The sequence below is a fragment of the Ornithorhynchus anatinus genome, chromosome 1 (assembly GCF_004115215.2).
Source record: "Ornithorhynchus anatinus isolate Pmale09 chromosome 1, mOrnAna1.pri.v4, whole genome shotgun sequence".
Classification (NCBI taxonomy): domain Eukaryota; kingdom Metazoa; phylum Chordata; class Mammalia; order Monotremata; family Ornithorhynchidae; genus Ornithorhynchus; species Ornithorhynchus anatinus.
The window spans coordinates 41162087-41181896 of record NC_041728.1 but is presented as its reverse complement, the minus strand read 5'-3'; the positions used below and the strand labels follow the sequence as shown (position 1 = coordinate 41181896).

At 48.0% G+C, this 19810-nt stretch overlaps 1 protein-coding gene across 4 annotated transcripts in view; it reads right to left on the bottom strand.

The window, feature by feature from the left end:
- The window catches only part of ADCK1 (aarF domain containing kinase 1), a 133927-nt gene extending 116260 nt beyond the window's left edge, over positions 1-17667 (bottom strand). For all 4 annotated transcript variants that reach the window (XM_029075247.1, XM_029075269.1, XM_029075274.1 and 1 more), the window contains exon 1: positions 17601-17667. The gene's annotated coding sequence lies outside the window, so the exon portion shown is untranslated. The remainder of the gene's footprint in view (positions 1-17600) is intronic.
- Between the last annotated feature and the right edge of the window lie 2143 nt (positions 17668-19810).

Below are 19810 nucleotides of genomic sequence, written 5' to 3'. Positions count from 1 at the left end.
GAAACTGTCAACTGCCCTTCATTTTTCGGAGTTTCTTTTCTGAAGAAATTCCCCAGCAAGACCATCCTCTAGACAGCGATGCCGCTGGGCTCATTCAATCAGCCTCCCCTTTTACCAGATGCTCTGTGTAAAGTAAATGAACCTAGAGAGATGATTTCCTTTCTGGGTCCCACCCAGCTCTCCTCAGCTGCAGGAAAAGTGTTAAATTTTTCAAGCACAGAGTAAATTGTATAACTGCCGCTGAAGACATTGTTTTTTTCTCAGGTCACAAGAATGTCCCTCTCCCCATGAACCCCCTTTCAATCAAACGTTTGGGCTGCTGTGCCTCCAGACAGAACCCACATTTCGGCACCATCCTGAGGCTTTTGGGGCCAGGGCCTGCCACCTCCCTCCTTCTCCTCCTAGTCTTGCCCACTCTGAGGGCACAAGGGTAAGGTGATGGTGAGTGGCAGGAAATACCGGCAGGAGGGCTGTGTCCACGCCCCCCAGATTCCCACAGCTGCTGCTGCCAGGCTTCTCTCGCTTCGGCCCCAACTCTTTCCTACCTACAGGGTGCCGGGCCAGTTCTAGGCCCTCACCTCGCTGCATCCTTGGCAGGTACCGATACAGCCCCAGGACCCTTGTGGTTCCTTCTGTGCCCTACACCCCTCCCTCAGTGGCACCTTCTGGAAAGAGGGTTGCATTATCCCACCCACTTTCATTTCCGAACAGGGAAAGCTGAGGGATAGTTAAGGGGTGGCTCATTTACTGAGTAACTACTGCAGGTTCAGTGCTCTACTGGGGCTGCCCTCCAGAGGTTTATCAGAATAAAAATAGCATCTGTTAAGTGCTTACTATGTATCAATCTCTGTTCTCAGCACTGGGAAGGATACAAGATAATCAGGTTAGACACAGTCCCTGTCCTACACGGGGCTCATGATCTAAGCAGGGTGGGGAACGGGTGTGGATTTAATCCATGGGTTACAGATGAAGTAACTGAGGCACAGGGAAGTTAGGTGACTTGCTAAAGGGCACATAGCAGGCATGTGGCAGAGCCAGGATTACGTCCCAAATCCCGTGATTCCCAAGACCATGTATGTTCCACTAGGCCACCCTGCTCTTAAGGTGGTTTGGGGGGAGGTGGTAGGAATTGCCAAATGTACCCTAGAATAAGAGCACAGATACAATCAATGCTGTTTATTGAGCGCTTACTATGTATTGTACTAAGCACTTGGGAGATTACAATACAACACAATTAGCCGACACTTTCCCTGCCCATAATGAGCTTATAGTCTAGAGGTTGAGCTCACAAATAATTACAAAGCAGTTAAAAAAACAATGAAATAAACAATTAAAACACAGAGAAGCAGCATGATTACAGAAAAGATCACAAGCCTGGGAGTAAGGACACCTTGGTTCTAATTCCGATTCCGCCACTTGCCTGTCAGGTGACCTTGGTTAAGTCACTATATCTGCCGGCTTCCTCATCAGTAAAATGAAGATAACATATTTGCTCTCCCTCCCACTTGGACTGTTAGTCCCCTATGGGACAGGGACTGTGTCCAACCTGATCATCTTTAATCTATCCCCACACTTAGCACAGTGCTTGGAACATAATAAGCACTCAACAAATATCACAATTACTCCTGAAAGAAATAAAGAGATCTAAACCTGAACGCTAAGGAGATTATGGATGGGTCTGACCCATAATGAGGAGGATTAGTCAGGGGATGCCTCTAGAAGGAGGTGGCTTCTGAGGGAAGTTTTGAAGCTGGAGAGCGGTGGATTGAACAGGTGGAACAGGGAGAGAGTTCTACGCAAGGGGATTGGCCTGAGCAATGGTTCAGAGCCCAGGGAGTCAACATCGGACTACGGTTTGGAGGCGACCGGCGGAGAAGCGGCGTGGCCTAGTGGATAGAGCACAGGCCTGGGAGTCAAAGGATCTGGATTCTCATCCCAGCTTGTCTGTTGAGTAGCCTTGGGCAAGTCACTTCACTTCTCTGGGCCTCAGTTACCTCATCTGGAAAAAGGGGATTAAGACTGTGAGTCCCTTGTGGGAGAAGGACTGGGCCCACCTGATTATCTTGTACCTATCCAAGAGCTTAGTACTGTGCCTGGCAGATAGTAAGCACTTAACAAATACCATTAAAAACAAACAAAAAAAAAAACTGGTTCATACATGAGCCCTTCAAGCCAAGTACCAGGGTTCCCAGAGAAACGGATACTTTAGTTCCTATTTCTCCCCCTTCCAAACACACTTCTATTAAAGGAGGAGTTTGCAGGAGATTCCAAGATTTTGCTCTGTCTAGGGCAAAAATGCCCTTGGGTCTGTTCCGTTTAAGTACTATGATATTCTGCCCTCCCCCAGGCCTCCAGAACTTCTCTATATAGCTGTCTAATTTATTTTAATGTCTGACATCCCTTCTAGTCAATCGATCAATCATATTTATTGAGCACTTAGAATGTGCAGAGCATTGTATCGTGCTTACAGTCTAGAGGACGAGTTTACAGGGCAGAGAATGTCTCTACCAACAATGTTTTAGAGTGCTCTCTGAAGTGCTTAGCACAGTGCTCTGCACCTAATAAGAAAATCAATCTATCTCCATCAACTTGCCCCCTCCTACCTCACCTCCCTGTTCTCCTTCTCCTTCTCCATCCCAGCCCTCTGGAGCTAACCTTCTCACCGTGCCTCATTCTCAACTGTCCCTCCGTCGACCCCTGGCCCACGTCCTATCTCTGGTCTGGAATGTCCTCCCTCCTCAAATCTGCCAATCATACTTCCCCCCTTCAAAGCCCTACTGAAGGCTCACAACTTCCAAGATGTCTTCCCAATCTAAGCCTCCCTTCTCCTCAGCTCCCCCTCCCCTCCCTGTCGCCCCAACTCGATCCCTTTGCTCTACCTCCCCTTCCCTGCCCCACAGAAGTTGCATATATATGTACTTATCTATAATTGTATTTATTTATATTGATGCTATTGATGCCTGGTTACTTGTTTTGGTGACCCCGTTGTTGGACAGGGATTGTCTCTATCTGTTGCCTTACTGTACATTCCAAGTGCTTAGTACAGTGCTCTGCACATAGTAAGCGCTCAATAAATACGATTGAATAAATGAATGAATGTCTGTCTCCCCCCTTCTAGACTGTAAGCCTGTTGTGGGCAGGGACTGTCTCTCTTTATCACTGAATTGTACTTTCCACTTATTACAGTGCTCTGCACACAGTAAATACGATTGAATGAATGAATGGCATTTGCCAATCAATGGTCTTCTAGACTGAAAACTTCATTATGGACAGGGAACAAGTCTGCTAATTCTGTTGTATTATAATCTCCCAAGGGTTTAATACAGTGCTCTCCACATAGTAAGTGCTCAATAAATACCATCGACTGACTGATTATTATTGAATGCTGACGGTGCAGAGCACTCCACAAAGCACTTGGGAGAATATATTACAATTGGTAGACATGTTCCCTGCCTTCGAGGAGCTTATGGTTTAGCAGTAAGCGGTAAGCGCTCAATAAATATCACTGATTGATTGGGTATTCACCTAAAACCCAAGGAAAGGTCAGAGGCTAAAGTCCTATAGATATCAGGTTCCAAGCCTCCTCTTCATAATTTGAAGAGGAAAATTTCCCTAAGTTTAAAGAATCAACCTTTCTTAAAGTCGTAGCCTCTTTGACTCCAGCAAAACCCAGGAAAGAAGTAGTGTGGCCTATTGGCTAGAGCACAGGGCTGGGAGTCAGAGGACCTGGGTGCTAATCATTCATTCAATAGCATTTATTGAGCGCTTACTATACGCAAAGCACTGTACTAAGCACTTGGAATGTACAATTCGGCAACAGTTAGAGACATTCCCTACCCAGCCCAGCCCTATTTGTCTGCTGTGTGACCTTGGGCAAATCACTTAACTTCTCTGGGCCTCAGTTCCCTCATCTATAAAATGGGGATTAAGACTGTGAGCCTTATGTGAGACATAGACTGTGTCCAACCTGATTAGCTCATATCTACTCCAGCATTTAGTACAGTGCCTGGCACATAGTAAGCACTTAACAGATACCATTAAAAAAAAAATACCCCGTCTTGAGGGTGTCAGCTGATGGTACCAGCTGTGGACTCTCTGCCACTAGCTACTGGGCACAGATTGGGAAACAGAGAACTCTATAGGACAGGGCAAGCACTTGCCACTCTCCTATCCACACTGTCTCGCGAAATTCCCATCAAGCCACTGACTCCCCAACCCCTTTCTATCTGATTCTAAGGAGCGCCTTGTTTAGTAGCAGGGTGGCCTTGTGAAAAGAGTACAGATCTTGAATTCAGGAGCCCTGAGTTCTAATCCCAGCTCTGTCACTTGCTTGCCATGTGATCTTGGGTAAGTGGTCACTTAACTTCTCTGTGCCTCAGTTTCCTACTCTGTAAAACAGGGTGGAAACTGTTCTCCCTCCCCTCTAGACTTGTCAACCCCATGTGGGACAGGAACTGTGTCTGATCTCTTTGTACCTACCCCAGGGCTTAGCCCAACTTAACAAATACCACAATTATATTATAATTTTTATTAACAAAGGGTAAACTGTCAATACCATAGACTGACCCAGGCAGAAAGGTGACACTGAGCTATCTCATCCTAGTCATCGGCTTCCTTCTTGCTCCCCAATGACACTTTTTCACCATTCTACCTCCCCCATCCCTCTCTTTCCCTTCCTTCAAATCCATATCATCCACCTCTATCACCCACTCCAGGTACTAGTCACAGGCATCTACTGTGTTGTTGTTCTGGACTCTCCCAAGCATTTAGTATAGTGCTTTGCACACAGTAAGTGCTCATAAATGAATCTACCGCCACCCCCCCAGGCCCCAACTCCAACTTTTTGAATAATTTTGACCCCTTTCTCACATTCCTTCTCTCTTTCTCCGCCCCTACACTGATTCTTCGGGACTTCAATATCCATATAAATGTTAATGAGTCAATTTATTGTTATACTGTACTCCAAGTGCTTAGTGCAGTTCTCGCACATGTTAAGCGCTCAATAAATACGATTGAATGAATGAATGTTCCTGACAACTCTTCCGCGGCCAGCTTTCTATCACTCCTCAACTTCACTGGCCTCCTGCTCCACCCCAGCTCACCCACTCACTGACTTGAAGACACACTCGATCTCATCAGCTCTAGTCACTGACAATCTCTACCCTCACCAACTCTGAAATCCCTCTATCTAACCACAACCTCCTCACCTGCTTCTTCTCCCACACACCTCCTCTCCATAAATCTATCCTGCTCCCCGATGGAGACCTCTGATCTTTTGACCCCATCCAATTTTCTCAAGTCATAATGACCCATTTAGCTTCTATACCCAAACTGCCTTCCCTTGAGGAGCTGACACCCTCATCACCACCCTCTCTTCTGAACTCAACTCTCTCACTCCCCTATCCCTCTGTCAATCTTGTACCACTAACCCACAACTCTGGATCACCTCCCCAGTCTGCTTACTTCATTCCCGTACACAAGCCGTAGAGTGCTGCTGGCAGAAATCTAGATATCAAGCTGACCTCATCCACTTCAAGTTCATCCTTGCGTGCTTTAACTCTGCTATCTCCTCTGCCCAGCAAAATTATTTCTCCATCCTTATTGACACCTCCTACCCATTGCCCTCGTCAATTGTTTCAGATGTTTAACTCACTCCTCAAACCCCCTGCCCCCTGCCTCCCCAACCTCTTGCCCTTAATGACCTAGCTGCCTAATTAATTAAGAAAATTGAAATGATCAGGTGTGATCTCCCTAGAATCTCCCCTGCTCCTCACCAGTCCCTCCCCACTACTGCCCTTTCTTCAACTCTCCCATCTTTCCCAACAGAATCTCAAGAGATTTCCTGCCTTCTCTCAAAATCCACCCCCTCCACCTACACGTGACCCCATCCCTTCACACCTTAACAAAACACACGCCCCGTCCCTTGTTCCCTCCCTGACTGCCATCTTCAATTATATGCTCTCCCATTGCTTTCAAACATGTTTGTGTCTCCCCTATCCTAAAAATACCCTCACTTGACTCCTTGGCTCCCTCCAGTTATCGCTCCATCTCCCTCTTACCATTCCTCTCCTAACTCCTTGAGTAAATTGTGTAAACAGCTGTCTGCAGTTCCTCTCCTCCAATTTTTCTCTCTGACCCCCTCCAATCTGGCTTCCGCCCCCTTCACTTCACAGAAACCACCCTCCCACTGGTCACAAATGATCTCCTTCTTACCAACAATCTCTACTCCATCTTTATCCTATCAGATCACTCAGCTGCCTTCGACACTGTGGACAAGCCCCTTCTCCTGGAAACATTAACCAACCTCGGCTTCAGCGACACTGTCCTCTCCTGTTTCTCTTCCTCTCTCTCTGGCCACTCATTCTCAGACTCTTTCGCTGGCTCCTCCTCTGCCTCCCACCTCCTAACTGTGGGGTCCCTCAAGGTTCGGTTCTGGATCCCCTTCTATTCTCCATCGACACTCATTCCCTTAGAGAACTCATTCACTCGCATGGCTTCAACTAGCACCTCTATGCAGATGTTTCCCAAAATCCACATCTCCAGCTTGATCTCTCTGCAGCCTCATTTCCTCCTCCCTTCAATTGGATGTCTTGACATCACCTCAAACTTAACTTGCTGAAAACAGAACTCCTTATCTTTCTTCCTAAACCCTGTCCTCCCCCTGACTGTAGATACTGTAGACGGCACCACCATCCTACCTGTCTCACAAGCCTGTAACGTTGGTGTTATCCTTGACTCATATCTCTTTCAACACACAGTCAATTTATCACTAAATCCTGTTAGTTCACAACACAACAACCTTCACAACATCACTAAAATCCACCCTGTGCTCTCCATCCAAACTGCTACTATGTTAATCCAAGTACTTACCCTATCCCACCTTGATTACTGGTATCAGTCTCCTTGCTGACCTCTCTGTCTCCTGGCTCTTCCCACTCTAGTCCATACTTCAGTCTGCTTCTCAGATCATTTTTCTACAAAAAAAGTTCAAGTTATGTTTCCCCACTCAAGAACCTCCAGCGTTGTCCATCTACCTCCACATCAAACAGAAACTCCTTACCATCAGCTTTAAAGCAGTCACCTTCCACTAACTCACCTTGTTGCTCTCCTACTACAACCCAGATCACACACCTTGCTCCTCTAATGCCAACTTACTCACTGCACCTTGATCTCGTTTCTCTCACCACCGACCTCTCGCCCACATCCTACCTCTGCCCTGGAACGCCCTCCCTCTTCATGTCTGACAGTTCATCACTCTCTCCACCTCACAGCCTTACTGAAGGCACCTCTCCTCCAAGAGACCTTCCCTGACTAAGCCCTCATTTCCTCTTTTCCAATTCCCTTCTATGTCACACTGATTTGCTGCCTTTATTCCCAGCTACCCTCAGCCCTACAGCCTTTATGAACATATGTGTAATTTATTTATATTAATGTCTGTCTCCCCCCGGGACTGTAAGGTCATTGCGGGCAGGTAATGTGTCTACCAACTTTTATATATTCTCCTAAGCACTTAGTACAGTGGTCTGCACACAGTAAGCACTCAATAAATACGATTGATTATTGATTGAGCTCTTACTGTATGCGGAACACTATACTAAGCACTTGGGAGAGTCCACTACAATATAATTGATGGACACATTTCCTGCCCATACAAGCTTGCATTCCCAGATAAAGGTGTATCTAGTCCACTTTGAACAGCTGCCGCTGACTCTTCCCCAGAATCCTTCTCTCTTTCCAGCCAGTTCTTTCTTCTCCTGAGATCCTGCAGTCAACGGCAGGGCTATCCACCTTGGTCTAAGAGGACCTTCCCTTCCAAAAGGGAAGGAGCGGCAGGAACAGACAAAACAGGCCAAAATCGGTTTGGATGCCAACACCTCTTGCTAATAAAGGCAGTGGAAATTAAGATTGGTAAACTAGATGATGGAAGAGCCCAAATGTCTCTAAATAGACTGGAGTTCCAGTTTCCATACGGTGTCAGCAAGTCTTTAACATGCAAATGAGCTGTTAGCACTCCCTCCGGGGATCTTAAAAGACCCTGTCAGCCGTGAAATATGTCTGTCGATGAAAACACCTTTCATTATTAAACCCTTTGCTAATGAATCACCTGCTGCACTTGGTTTGCAGACCTGAACTTGTGGCTTTGACTTTCACCTGACTTAGCCTCTCTCTCGCTGTTCACCTGCTTTGGGTTTTGAGGGAGATTTTGGTCAGTTCACATGCTCCTTTGAGGTTCTGCGATTCCTCTAGACTCTCAGATCATTAAGGGCAGGGAGCGTGTCCACCAACTCTGTTGCACTGTATTCTCCCAAGCTCTTAGTACAGTGCTCTGCACACGGTAAGTGCTCAATAAATACCGTTTAGTGATCGATTGATTCTGTGGTGGTGAAGTTTGGTAGCATTTGGAAAAAAGTGTGTTTGAATGGGCTTTGGCACCAAAAGGATGTCCCTGGAGAGGCAAAGAAATTGATACATACTGTTCAGTAGGAAATGGCCAGTTTAATGTATTAAATATATAGGAGAGTTTTCAATCCTCGAGGGAAGACATCATCTCTATCAACTCCACTGTATGGTACTCCCCTGAGAGCTTAGTATAGCACTTTCTACACAGCAAGCACTCAATAAACATTAATGGCCCAGAACCACGGAAAAAGCCCCAGTGGGCTGCGGTAGGGAGAGGCTGAAAGTTCACAGTGGTAATCACACCAATCATTGGTATTTATTGAGCACTTACTATGTGCAAAGCACTGTACTAAGCGCTTGGGACCATACAACAGAGTTGGTAAACACATCCTATGCCCACAAGGAACTTACAATCTAAGGAGATTCCGAGACATTTCACTGGGCCGAGGAAAGGAGGAGGTGTAAGGAGCCCCCATCCTCAACTCTCTTTCCTTTTTCAACACAAGCCATCAGTCAATCCATCAGTCGTTTTTATTAAGTGCTTACGCCATGCAGAGCACTGTACTAAGCACTTGGGAGAGTACAATATAACAGAGTTGGTAGGCACGCTCCCTGTCCAGCAGGAACTTAGAATCTAGTCACCTCCACCCTGTTTAATGAAAAAAGAAATGTTGCACTGAATAATATTAATAACTGCCAGAAATAATAGTATGTGCCAAGCACTGGACAGATACAGGATAAACAGGTTGGACCCAGAACCTGTCCCGGTTGGGGCTGACCCAATTAGTGTTCCTGCTAATGTGGTTTTTCTTTTCTCCTGAGGAGACTAGAAGATCCTGTGGGTGACTGAGGACAGCCTCACCCAGCCAGGGCATGGGGCAAAGGGGATCCAGAAACTGTGACCAGTGGGAACTTGCCTCGTCATTTTCCTACAGAAACATTCAGACCATGTTTCTCCATGCCTCAAGAAACTCCAGTGGTTGCCCATCCACTTCCACATCAAACAGAAACTCTTTACTGGAGGCTTTAAAGGACTTGATCGCCTTGTCCTCTTACTTCACCTCACTGCGCTCCTTCTACAACCAAGCCCGCACACTTCACTCGTCTAACACCAACCTTCTCATTGTACCTCGATCTCAATTCTGTCGCCCCCGACCTCTCGCCCACGTTCCACCTCTGGCCCAGAACACCCTCCCTCCTTATAATAATAATAATAATGGTATTTGTTATGTGCTTATTATTGAGAAGCAGCGTGGCTCAGTGGAAAGAGCCCGGGCTTGGGAGTCAGAGGTCATGGGTTCGAATTCCCACCCTGCCCCTTGTCAGCTGTGTGACTGTGGGCAAGTCACTTCACTTCTCTGTGCCTCAGTTCCCTCATCTGTAAAATGGGGATGAAGACTGTGAGCCTCACGTGGGACAACCTCATTCCCCTGTATCTACCCCGGCGCTTAGAACAGGTCTCTGCACGTAGTAAACGCTTAACAAATACCAACATTATTATGTGCCATGCACTATTCTAAGCGCTGGGGTAGATACAAGGTAATCAGGTTGTCCCACTTGGGGCTCACAGTCTTAATCCACATTTTACAGATGAGGAAACTCAGACACAGAGAAGTTAAGTGGCTTGCCCAAGGCCACACAGCAAACAAGTGGCAGAGCCGGGATTAGAACCCACGTCCTCTGACTTCCAAGCCAAGGCTCTTTCCATTAAGCCACGCTGCTTCATATCTGACAATTACTCTCCACGACTTCAAAGAATTATTGAAGCCGTATCTTCTCCAGGAGGCCTTCCCTGTCTAAGCCCTCCCTCTTCTCCCACTCCCTTCTGCTTCGCCCTGACTTATTTCCTCTGTTTATCCCCCCTCAAAGCCCCACAGCACTTATGTACATATCTGTAATTTATTTTATATTAATGTTTGTCTCCCCCTCTAGATTGTGAGCTGTTTGTGGGCAGGGAATGTGTCTGTTTATTGTTATACTGCGCTCTCCCAAGCACTTAGTGCGGTGCTTTGCACATGGTATGCACTCAACACAACTGAATGAACGAATGTTCTCTCCCTCCGCCCCCGCCTCCCGCCGATGGCTTCTCAGCCTGTGGCCCTCCAGAGGGCATGGAAAGGAGGAGGGAGACTCTGTGAGGAGGTGGTTTAGGGAGGGGAAGTTTGGGCCAGAAAGAGATGCCCACTTCAGCCTGAACATACCCTGAATTGAAAGTGTCGGGATGGCCCCAGTCAGGCAAGGGAGAACGCAGACCGTATACACTCTCAACCACCCAAGCCACACCCTCAGCTATCTGTTCCCGGCACCCTCCCCAAAGCCGCCTCACGACCCGGCGCCACTCCCAGCTTACTGAGAACTGAAAGCTCTAAGGCCCAAGGTGGCAAAACAACTTCCTGTTGACTGGCCAGCCCAGGGCAATCCCCAGTCAAGGCCACGGATCCACAACCGATTCCAGTCCTGGATCTCCGTTCCGATGGACGAGACACTGCCTCCGTGGCCCATGGGCACCAGCTAGGATGGTATGGGTCACGTCATAATAAAAATAACCATAATAATGCCTTTTTCTTTAAATGGTATTTGTTAATAATAATAATATTTATTGCCATTGTTCTTGTCTGTCTGTCTCCCCCGATTAGACTGTAAGCCCGTCAAACGGCAGGGACTGTCTCTATCTGTTGCCAACTTGTTCATTCCAAGCGCTTAGTACAGTGCTCTGCACATAGTAGGCGCTCAATAAATACTATTGAATATTGAATAATGGGAGTATTTGTTAAGCCCTTATTATGTTCCAAGCACTGTACTAAGTACTGGGGTGGATACAAACAAATTGGGTTGAACATAGTCCCTATAATAATAATAATAACAACTGTGGCATTTGTTAAGCACTTACTATGTGCCAAGCACAGTTCTAAGCACTGAGGTAGATACAAGTGAATCGGGTTTGACTCAATCCCTGTCCCACATAGGATTCACAGTCTTAACCCCATTTTGCAGATGAGGGAACTGAGACACAGAGAAGTTAAGTGACTTCCCCAAAGTCACACTTCTGACAAGTAGGAGAGCCAGGATTAGAACCCAGGACCTTCTGACTCCCAGGCCGGTGCTCTCTCCACGAGGCCACACTGCTTCTGTACCACGTGGGGCTCACAGTCTCAATCCCCACTTTAAAGAAGAGGGAACTGTGGCCCGGAGAAGTGGAGTGATTTGCCCAGGTTCCACAGCAGACAAGTGGCGGAGCCGGGATTAGAACCCATGACCTTCTGACTCCCAGGCCCATGCTATATCCACTACGCCATAAGCGCTTACTATGTGCCAGGCACTGTACTAAGCGCTGGGGTAGATAAAAACCAGTCAGGTCCGTGTCCCGCTTGTGACTCACAGTCTTAATCCCCACTTTACAGATGAGGGAACTGAAGCACAGAGAAGTGAAGCGATTTGCCCAAAGTCACACAGCAGCAGACAAGTGGCAGAGCTGGGATTAGAACCCAGGTCCTTCTGACTCCCAAGCCCGTGTTCTATCCACTAGGCCACACTGCTTCTTATGTCTTGAATTTGTCGCGCACTTATTTTCCCATCAATGACTTTACTTTGTTCTCACTGCATCCCTGTAAGGTAGAGAAAGGCATGTATTATTATCCCAATAAATAAACAAATTGGGGTTTTCGTTAAACGTTTACTACGTGCCAAGCATTGTACTAAGCCCCGGGTTAGATCCGATACAATCGGACCCAAAAGGGGCTCACGGTCTAACAGGAAGAGAGAATAGTTACTTCATCCCCATTTTACAAATGAAGAAACCGAGACCCAGGGACCCTTCTTCGAGACGATACAGCAGGGCAACGGCAGAGCTGGGACTAGAGGCGAGGAGGGGGAAGAAGGGAACCTTTCCGCAGATAACTGGGCCGAGAACCTACAACTCATCGACTCATTTTCCACAGGCGGCAGCTGGTGGAAAGAGGCTTTCGGGCCGGCAGCGAGCGGACCCCTGCCCTCCTGGCCCTTTGACTCCAGGAAGGTGAACCCCCTAAACTGTCAAGAAAGGTGAGAGTCTAATCATTTCCTGAAGATCCTCGGGAATGGAGTCTGCCTCCTCCCTCCAGGAGGCTGGATAGCTTCTGCTCAAGAGCTGGTGGGGAGCCGATCCCCTGACCTTTAGAATAGAGTTTCTGGGTCACCCCAGAGAAGCGGCGTGGCCTAGTGGATAAAGCACAGTCCTGGAAGTCAGAAGGGCCTGGGTTCTAATTCTGACTCCACCGCTTGTCTGCTGGGGGACCCTGGGTAAGTCATTTCACTTCTCTGGGCCTCAGTCGCCTCATCTGTGAAATGGGGAGTAAGACTGTGCGCCTCAAGTGAGACACAGTCTGTGTTCAACCTGACTAGTTTGTATCTACCCCAGCGCTTAGGACAGTGCCTGACACATAGTAAGCGCTTACGGCATAGTGGAAATAGCAGGCGCCCGAGAGTCAGAAGGTCATGGGTTCTCACTCCGGCTCCGCCACTCGTCTGCTGGGGGACCTGGGGCAAGTCTATTCCCATTCCTGTCCATACTTCACTCTGCTGCACAGATCATTTTTCAACCAAAACGTTCAGTCCACGTGACCCCACTCGAGAACCTCCAACGGTTGCCAATCCACCCCGACGTTAGACATCAACTCCTTAACGCCTCATCCTACCTCACTTCAATAATCTCCTCCTCCAGCCCAGCCCACAAAGTCCGCTCCCCTGAACGCCAGCTTACTCACTGTGCCCCCATCTCACCCGTCTTGCAGCCAACCGCTTTCCCCCAGTCTGGAATTTCCTCCGTCTCCACGTATACCAGACCACCACTCTCTCCACCTTCAAAGGGTTGTTCGGGTCACGTCTTCCCCGATTAAGCCCTCTGTCCCCAGCTCACTCTCCTTCCTGCGTCAGCTATACGCTTGTGTCCGTGACCTTTGGACATCTGCTATTCGCCCTACTCCCCACCCTACAACACTTCTGTACGGAGCTTTAAATTATTTAAATTATATTATAAATTATTCACGTATATTAATGCCTATCTCCCCCTCTAGACTGTAAGCTCGTTACGAGTAGGGAACGTGTCCGCTACTTCTGTTGAATTCTCCCAAGTACTCAGTACACATAGTAAGTGCTCAATCAATACCACTGATTGATTGACAGATATTTACTGAGCACTTTCTAAGTGCAGAGAACAGTACTAAGTCCTTGACATCAAATCACAAAGTACAGAAACACTGACATCCCAAAACGCAGAAAGGATCTCCATTAACACATCTGTCTTATCTAGGGTGTTTTCAGCTTCTTTCGGTCTGCAGGGGTTTGTTAACAATAATTAATTAGGGGAGCAGAATGGCCTAGTGAAAAAAGCACAGGCCTGGGAGGCAGAGGACCTGGGTTCTAAACCCAGATCCCCCACTTGTCTGCTGTGTGACCTTGGGCAAGTCACTTAACTTCTCTGGGCCTCAGTTTCCTCATCTGTAAAAGGGGGATTCAATACCTGTCACGTAGTGGATAGAGCACAGGCCTGAGAGTCAAGAGGTCATGGGTTCTAATCCCATTCCTCCATTTTCTGCTGTGTGACCATGGGAGAGTCACTTCACTTCTCTATGCCTCAGTTACCTCATCTGTAAAATGGGGATGAAGACGGGAAGCCCCAGGTGGGACAGGGACTGTATCCAACCTGACTTGAGAACAGGCCTGGTAGTCAGAGGATGTGGGTTCTAATCCCAGCTCCACCACTTGCCTGCAGGAACTGTACTAAGCGCTGGGGTGGATACAAGCAGATCGGGTTGGGCAGAGTCCCTGTCCCACGTGGGGCTCACTGTCTCAATCCCCATTTTACAGATGAGGGAACTGAGGCCCAGAGAAGTGAAGTGACCTGCCCAAAGTCACAGAGCTGACAGGTGGCGGAGTCGGCATTAAAACCCATGACCTGTGATTCCCAAGCCCGGGCTCTTTCCCCTGAGTCACACTGCTGTCTGCTGTGTGACCTTGGGCGAGTCATTTCACTTTCCACTTGGGCAAGCCACTTAATTTCTCAGTGCCTCAGTTACCTCATCTGTACAATGGGGATGAAGACTGTGAGCCCCACGTGGGACAACCCCATTACCTTGTGTCTACCCCAGTGCTTAGAAACAGTGCTTGGCACATAGTAAGCGCTTAACAAATACCATCATTATTATTACTGTCTGCATTTACCCCAACGCTTAGTACGGTGCCTGGCACATAGAAACACTTAACAAATACTTTAAATAATAAAAACCACAACAAAATAACACACCCACCCCTAAATTCACTACACTTCCAGTCTATAGGGTTACATTCTTGTGCGCAGTATTATAGAGTGCCTGGCACATAGGATGCACTTAACAAATACCATAATAATTATAAAGCAGTAACTATATGATTATGGATTAACTGTGGTATTTGCTAAACTGCTGTATTAAGCGCTTAGGGTTCTTACAAGATAAGCAGGTCACACAGAGACCCTGTCCCACAGGAGGCCCACAGTCTAAACAGGAGAGGGAACAGGTAATAAAAATTGTGGTTTTTGTTAAGTGCTTACTATGTGCCAGGCACTGTACTAAGTGCTGGGGTGGGTACAAGCAAATCAGGTTGGTCACAGTCCCTGTCCCATGTGGGGTTCACAGCCTCAATCCCCATTTTACATAGTCAGTGCTTAACGAGCACCACAACGATGACGATTATTACTATTACTACATGTCAGGCACATAGTAAGCACTTAACGAGTACCATAATTATTATTATTATTATTTTTACTATGTGCCAGGCACACAGTCAGCACTTAACAAGTAGCATAATGATGACTATTATTATTATTACGATGTGCCAGGCACTGTTCGAAGCGCTGGGGTAGATAAGCGGGTTGGACACAGTCCCTATCCCACCTGGGTTTCCTGATCTTCATCCTCATTTTCCCAGATGAGGGAACTGAGGCCCAGGGAAGGGAAACGACTCGCCCAAGGTCACACAGCAGGCAAGCAGCATGGCTCAGTGGAAAGAACCCGGGCTTGGGAGTCGGCGGTCATGAGTTCTAATCCCTACTCCGCCACTCTCCAGCTGTGTGAGGCCCACTTCTCTGGGCCTCATCTCCCTCCATCTGTAAAATGGGGATTGAGACTGTGAGTCCCACGTGGGACCACCTGATCACCTTGTATTCCCCCCAACGCTTAGAACCGTGCTTTGCACATAATAACAACAATAACGTTGGTATTTGTTAAGCACTTACTATGTGCAGAGCACTGTTCTAAGCGCCGGGGTAGATACAGGGTAATCAGGTTGTCCCACGTGAGTCTCACAGTCTTAATCCCCATTTTACAGACGAGGTCACTGAGGCACAGAGAAGTTTAGTGACTTGCCCAAGGTGACACAGCTGACAAGCAGCAGAACCGGGATTAGAACCCACGACCTCTGACTCCCAAGCCCGGGCTCCTTCCACTGAGCCACGGCGCTTCTCATAGTAAGCACTTAACAAATACCATCATCATTATTATTATTATTACTAAGAACTTGGAAGAGTACAGTGGAGTTAGTAGATAAATCCCCGTCCTTAAGGAGTTTAGCGCCAACCCTCTTACAGTGTTGTCCACTCACCGCTGTGTGAGCTCAGACAAGTCACTTAACTCTTCTGGGCCTCAGTTTTCTTATCTGTAAAATGGGGATTGAGACTATGAGCCCCACGTGGGACAGGGACCGTGTCCCACCTGCTCTGCTTGCATTCATTCATTCATTAGTATTTATTGAGCGCTTACTCTGTGCAGAGCACTGTACTGAGCGCTTGGAATGTACAAATGGGTAACAGATAGAGACAGTCCCTGCCCTTTGACGGGCTTACAGTCTAATCGGGGGAGACGGACAGACCAAAAACAATAGCAATAAATAGAATCAAGGGGATGCATCCACCCCAGCGCTCAGGACAGCGCCCGGCAGAGAGTTAAGCGCTTAACCAATACCATAATTGGGATAATAGTGTTGGCATTTATTAAGCGCTTGCTCTGTGCAGCGCACTGTTCTAAGCGCTGGGGGAGATACAGGGTCGTCAGGTTGTCCCACGTGAGACTCACAGTTGATCCCCATTTTACAGATGAGGTAACTGAGGCACAGAGAAGTGAAGTGACTTGCCCACAGTCCCACTGCTGCCAAGGGGCAGAGCCGGGATTGGAACCCATGACCCTACTCCCAAGCCCGGGCTCTTTCCACTGAGCCACGATGGATTAGTATCAAGCGGCGGAGGGGGGCGGGATTAGAACCCAGATCCTCCTGACTCCCAGGCCCGAGCTCTCCTGCAGCAGGCAGGCCACGGTTGCAGCCCAAGTCGGAGCCCCCCGCTCTAGGAGGACCTGCTTGGCCCTCTCGTCTGCATTCACTCAATAGGATGTATTGAGCGCTTACTATGTGCAGAGCACTGTACTAAGCGCTTGGAATGGACAAATGGGTAACAGATAGGGACAGTCCCTGCCCTTTGACGTGCTGACAGTCTCATCGGGGGATTGGGAATATATTCATTCAGTAGGATTTACTGAGCGCTTACTATGTGCAGAGCACTGGACTAAGCGCTTGGAATGGACAAATGGGTAACAGATAGGGACAGTCCTTGCCCTTTGGCGGGTTTACAGTCTCATCGGCGGCTTAGGAATATATTCATTCAATAGGATGTATTGAGCGCTTACTATGTGCAGAGCACTGGACTAAGCGCTTGGAATGGACAAATGGGTAACAGATAGGGACAGTCCCTGCCAACTGACGTGCTGACAGTCTAATCGGGGGATTGGGAATATATTCATTCAGTAGGATTTACTGAGCGCTTACTATGTGCAGAGCACTGGACTAAGCGCTTGGAATGGACAAATGGGTAACAGATAGGGACAGTCCTTGCCCTTTGGCGGGTTTACAGTCTCATCGGCGGCTTAGGAATATATTCATTCAATAGGATGTATTGAGCGCTTACTATGTGCAGAGCACTGGACTAAGCGCTTGGAATGGACAAATGGGTAACAGATAGGGACAGTCCTTGCCCTTTGGCGGGCTGACAGTCTCATCGGGGGAGACGGACAGACAAAAACAATGGCAATAAATAGAACCAAGGGGATGAACATCTCACGGGAAACACAAGGCAACGATCCCGCCCTTCCCGGCCGGGAATCTTTCCCCAAGGCAACCACCTCGCCCGGGACACTCACCGGCTTCCCACGGCCGCTCGCTTCGCTGGGGGAGGAAGGGGGACGGGGCTCGATCTTTCCCACCCCACCCCCCCCGGCCCGGCTGCGAATGGTTCAGGCCGCGGCGGCGCGCAGCCTTCTGGGACATGTAGTCCTTCCCCCCCCCGCCCGCCCTCCGCCCGCCCCCGGCCACAGAGTCGGACGGTTCCACTGGCAGAGCTAGAAGCGGGGGAGGCCCAGGCTCTTGGTGCCTTCTTCCGCACGGGGCTCGGACGGCTGCTCGCGGGCGCCCGCTAGAGGTGGTGGCTTCGCATCCCGCCTCTGCCGCGTGTCAGCTGTGTGACTGTGGGCAAGTCGCTTCTCTGGGCCTCAGCTGTCAAATGGGGATTAACCGTGAGCCCCACGTGGGACAACCCGGTTCCCCTGTGATAATAATGTTGGTATCTGTTAAGCGCGTACTCTGTGCAGAGCACTGTTCTAAGCGCCGGGGGAGAGACAGGGTCATCGGGTTGTCCCACGTGAGGTTCCCTGTCTTCATCCCCATTTGACAGATGAGGGAACTGAGGCCCACAGAATAATAATAATAATAATAATGTTGGTATTTGTTAAGCGCTTACTCTGTGCAGAGCACTGTTCGAAGCGCTGGGGCAGATCCAGGCTCATCGGGTTGTCCCACGTGAGGCTCCCAGTCTTCATCCCCATTTGACAGATGAGGGAACTGAGGCCCACAGAATAATAATAATAATAATATTGGTATTTGTTAAGCGCTTACTCTGTGCAGAGCGCTGTTCTAAGCGCTGGGGGAGAGACAGGGTCATCAGATTGTGCCCCGTGAGGCTCCCAGTCTTCATCCCCATTTTACAGAGGGGACTGAGGCCCAGAGAATAACAATAATGTTGGTATTTGTTAAGCGCTTACTATGTGCAGAGCACCGTTCTAAGCGCTGGGGTCATCAGGTTGTCCCACTTGAGATTCACAGTCTTCATCCCCATTTTACAGATGAGGGAACTGAGGCACAGAGAAGTGAAGTGACTTGCCCACAGTCACACAGCTGACAAGTGGCAGAGCCGGAATTCGAACCCATGACCTCAGACTCCCAAGCCTGGGCTCGTTCCACTGAGCCACGCTGCTTCCCCATACCATCATTGTTATCATGATTATTACCCCAGCACTTAGAACAGTGCTTGGCATATAGTAAGGGCTTAATAAATACCAAAAAAAAAAAAAAAGCTGCGTGGCCCTGGTGGAAAGAATAGGGGCCTGGGAGGCAGAGTGGGGGTTCATTCATTTAATCGTATTTATGGAGCTCTTCCTGGGAGCAGAGCACTGTGCGAAGCGCTTGGGAAAGTACAATCCATTCATTCGGTTGTATTTATTGAATGTTTACTGTGGGCGAAGCACTCTACTAAGCGCTTGGGAGAGTACAGTGTAACAACAAACAGACACATTCCCTGCTCACAATGAGCTCACAGTCTACAGGTGGAGACAGACATTAACATAAATAAATAAATAAATAAAATAGATATGTGCATATGTGCTGTAATGATCAGTGACATTCCCTGCCCACAAAGGGTTCTAATTCCACTTTTCCACCACCTGCCTGCTGTCTGACCTTGGGAAAGTCATTTCACTTCTCTGGGCCTCAGTTTCCTCATCTGTAAAATGGGGATTAAATCCTATTCCCACCTACCTAGTCTGCGAACCCTCGGTAGGACAGGAACCGAATCCAAACCGATAACCTTGGATCTACTACCCTAGTGCTTCAAACGATGCTTGGTACACAGTAAAGTGCTTGACAAATACCATAATTATTAACTACTATTATTATTACTAAGGATGAGAAAGGAGATCGCATTGAGTTACTGGAAAGGATTATCGTTAATTGGCAACTGTATTCTTCCCATCACCAAGTCCAGTACTCTGCACATAGGATAGCCGGTAAATGCTAGCGACTGATTAAATCTCAAGAGTAGCTAAAGCAAATCTATTCTCAGTTATCTTTGACCGGAAATTATATTATTTTCTGGAAATTTTTGTGGCAAAACATTCTGTGACACTCAAGGATGCTCAAATTAAGCATCACTACTTCTAGCATTCGTTAGAGCCTATACCATGTTATGCTTAAGTGCTGAAGCAATCACACGGAAATCAGCTGAGACACCAGCTTGGATCCACAGGAAGCTCACACTCTAAATGGGAGAAAAGAGATACGTGTAACAATAAAATAATAA